General features: G+C 42.2%; 1 pseudogene; it reads left to right on the top strand.

Annotated features, from left to right (window-relative positions):
- The first annotated feature begins 441 nt into the window (after positions 1-441).
- LOC147988106 (uncharacterized) lies at positions 442-1348 on the top strand (annotated as a pseudogene).
- The last annotated feature ends 2998 nt before the right edge of the window (positions 1349-4346 follow it).

The raw sequence follows: 4346 nt of genomic DNA on the forward strand, positions 1-4346 counted from the left end.
GACTTCAACAAACTAAATGATGTCTAGTTAAGGTTGACTCACCTTTTGATGTAGGCACAACCTCGGATGTGTCGATGATTTGGCCCGATCTTTTACGATGCAACGAACTCCAAGATCCATGAAAAAATCTCTCGACGCGCAAGAAACCCGTAGTAGACATAACCAACGCGCAACCCGTCGGTGACGACGGACCTCGAGCCAAGTACAACTTTCACACAAAATAAATAACAACGACACCCAAAGAGGGCTGCTTAATAGTCGATATACATATTGTCTAAACCATAGAAAAATATAACCTCCATTTTACAAAGGACTCGATTGACTTTATATAATAACCGTACACCTAATAACTTGATCCAAAAGAAAAACACGGAACCAACTAGATCCAGAAAAATTTAAACAAATGTATCTAATATTTGTGTCACGTTATCTCTAATCGCCATGCATGTTGGTGGGCCCCAGCCCGTGTCCTTCAGGGAGAATAATCTCCACGAGCCATGCTCCTTGGCAAACCATCGACAACTGGTGGTCGTGACAGACTCAAAAAATAACAATCTTTATCTTCCTGTCTCTTTTGATCAATTTCCTTTTGAAACTGACTTGCATTGTTATCTGTTATGTATGTGGGTGAGCCAAACTCCTTTTCCCGCCTCAGCTCCTTGTTGCGACCAAATATATTTGCTGCCAAAGGAAACAAAGATATTTGGTCGCAACAAGGAGCTGAGGCGGGTATTTGGGATTTCTTAATGCACCTACATATGCAAAACGTAAGAGGGCAACAAGTTCAATCAATGCATCAACAAGCACATCATCGAAAAACCATGGTAATGGTGAATAATTGATAATACCGAGTCTTCCTGCTTTGGTGATAGCTGAAATTGGTGGTGTTGGAAAGACTAGTTTGGCCCAACATATCTGCAACCATCAATGAGTGAAAGTCTCACTCTGAGTTAATAATTTGGATTTGTGTCTAAGATGATTTCAATGTGAAGAGCTAACTAAAGAGGTCATACAAGCATGCTTTCAAAATGAGGAAACGAGTGATAATTCAGATTGTCTTTAGGGTGCTCTTTCTAACCACGTGAAGAACAAAAAATCTATTCATAGTCCTTGATGACATGTGTGATGATGCCTTGAAGGATAATGGGCGGTGTTGGTGCTGGGAGATGTTTTGTGCACCTTTTACAAGTGTCCAAGAGGGAAGTGCAATGTTGGTCACCACTAGATGTCCAAGTGTCACCAAGGGGTCCAAACAACGGAGCCTGTTATAGTTGAAGGTCTAAAGGACGATGTCTTTTGGAATCCTATATATCTAAGAAGTTTATCTCTACTATCTTATTTATCTTAACATGCAACCTTAAGACATGTAAATATAGCAAAAGAAATCTAAAATGACGTGGGTGCTTCAGAGTCCACGAAAAAAATAGTTATGGTTATTTGTGCCAGGCTGCATGTGGAGTTTTTTTCTTTCGAAAAGGGGGAATTCCCCGGCCTCTGCATCAGAAAGATGCATACGGCCATCTTATTAACCAAATAAAGCAGTGCAAACATGGTTCCAAGGTCTCCAAAAGTAATAAAAAGCAAAAGAAAGCTCACACAGAGCCAAAAAGGGCTAGAAACACCCACTAGCCAAGAAAAGACGCCACAACCGGCTGGCTAAAACTAGATAGGTAAACTACATGCCTATCCTATTACATGACCGCCATCCAAACCGGTTGAAGATATCCCGAGCTACCATCTCCCATCGGAAAGACCCAGTAACCAAATGCTCCATGGCCTTCGTCTGGGTGAGTAGCGACTAGGAACGGATCAGAGCCGTAGTTCGGAATAAAATCTGCAAAAAATGAATACATGATATTCTGTTAAAAACCAAATCATTTCTGCAAGTCCAGATAGTCCACAGCAAAGCACAAACTCCAACCGAATGTGTCTCGCTAAGTCAGTCTCAATCCCATTAAGCCATGTCCCAAATAACGTGTTAACAGAATTCGGTGGATTGATATTAAAAGCAATGTGGACCGTCTGCCAAAGTACTTTAGCCAACGGGCAATCAAAAAAGAGGTGTTTGATTGTCTCATCCCGATCACAGAAACTACACCTAGTAGGTCCTGTCCAATTACACTTTATCAAGTTGTCCTTGGTTAAAATAACTTGTTTATGGACAAACCACATAAACACTTTTATTTTCAAAGGAACTTTGACAGCCCAAACATGCTTAGAGGTAGGAATGGAGTTCGAATTAATAACATCAATATACATTGATTTAACAGTGAATACTCCAGACTTAGTCAATTTCCAGCGTAATTCATCGGGTTGTTGAGATAGTTGGACCTCCATTAGTCTCCTAACTAAGCGGAGCCATTCTTCCCAACGATTGCCCGCTAGCGTCCATCGAAACTGAATATTAAGGGGGATAGATTGAAATACCGAGGCGACGAACACTTCACGTCGTTGAACAATACGGTACAAAGACGGATATTGGATGGCCAAAGGTGTCCCGCCGAGCCAAGTATCCTCCCAGAAACGTGTACTAGAGCCGTTTCCAATAACAAACTTCATATTATTAAAGAAAGATTGTTTGACTTTCACCAGACCTTTCCAGAAAGGTGAATCAGTCGGCCTGAATGTAACCTGGGACAAAGTTTTTGTCTGGAGGTACTTGGTACGAAGAATTTGAGCCCACATGGCATCATTCTCCGTTGAGAGCTTCCACAGCCACTTGCTAAGAAGGCATCTATTCTTAACTTCTAGATTCTCAATACCGAGACCCCCTTGGTCTTTCGGTCTACAGATGATATCCCATTTAGCAAGCCGATATTTTCGTTTAAGCTCATCACCCTGCCAAAAGAAACGCGATCGATAGAAGTCCAGTCTCTTCCTAACACCAACTGGGACCTTAAAGAACGATAGGAGAAACATAGGCATACTCGTGAGCACCGAATTAATCAGGATTAATCGGCCTCCGTATGACATGAGCTTACCCTTCCAACAACTCAGTTTCTTCTCAAATCGGTCCTCAATGCACTTCCACTCTTTGTTTGTCAGCCTACGATGGTGGATTGGAATACCGAGGTAAGAGAAGGGTAACTCTCCTAACTCGCACCCAAACAATTGCCTATAAGCCTCCTGTTCGTCTTTGGCTCTACCAAAACAGAACAGCTCGCTCTTATGAAAGTTAATCTTTAACCCGGTCAATTGTTCAAATAGGCATAACACAAGCTTCATATTTCTCGCCTTGGCCAAGTCATGCTCCATAAAGATAATTGTATCATCAGCGTACTGAAGGATGGATACACCTCCATTAACGAGATGAGGTACCAATCCACCTACTTGACCATTTTCCTTAGCCCTTCCTATCAAAATTGCTAACATATCCACCACAATGTTAAACAAGATAGGGGACATCGGATCTCCTTGTCTTAGGCCTTTATGTGTCTGGAAGTAATGACCTATATCATCATTAACGTTAATTCCCACACTACCTTTTTGCGTAAATGATTCAACCTGTCGGCGCCAGGCTTCATCAAAACCTTTCATACGCAATGACTGTTGGAGGAATGGCCATTTGATCTTATCGTACACTTTCTTGAAATCCACCTTAAAAATTACTCCATCTAATTTTTTGGACTGGATTTCATGGAGCGTTTCATGCAGGACGACCACCCCTTCAAGGATATTTCTGTCCGGCATGAAAGCAGTTTGGGACTGTTGCACAACAGAATGCGCAATCTGTGTGAGCCTATTAGTCCCTACCTTGGTGAAAATTTTGAAACTAACATTGAGGAGGCATATCGGCCTGAATTGCTCAATTCTCACAGCATCCGTTTTCTTAGGAAGCAGTGTGATAGTTCCAAAATTCAAGTGAAATAACTGAAGCTGTCCAGAGAACAGATCATGGAACATAGGTAGCAAATCCCCCTTAATAACGTGCCAACACTTTTTATAGAACTCGGCCGGGAATCCATCCGGTCCGGGAGCCTTATTGTTTTTCATCTGTGCAATAGCATCAAACACCTCCTTCTCTGAGAACGGGGCAACCAGAATATCATCTTCGGCAGCCGATAGCTGAGGCACATCCTCAGTCCTGGACTCATCTAGGGACACACAATTATGCTCCGGAGGTCCAAATAACTGCTTGTAATACTCGGTAATATATGTTTTTAGGTTATCCTGCCCTAAAATAGTGCCCTCGTCTTGTTCAAGCTGAAAGATACGCTTCTTTCTGTGCTTACCATTAGCTATCAAATGGAAGAATTGAGTATTCGCGTCCCGTTGGACCACTTTGCGTACTTTAGCACGCAAAGCCCACTTCAATTCTTCTTCGCGGAGCAGTTCTTTCAACCTCT

The sequence above is a fragment of the Triticum urartu genome, chromosome 2A (genome assembly GCF_056163025.1).
Source record: "Triticum urartu cultivar PI428250 chromosome 2A, HENAU_Tu73, whole genome shotgun sequence".
Taxonomy (NCBI): Eukaryota; Viridiplantae; Streptophyta; class Magnoliopsida; order Poales; family Poaceae; genus Triticum; species Triticum urartu.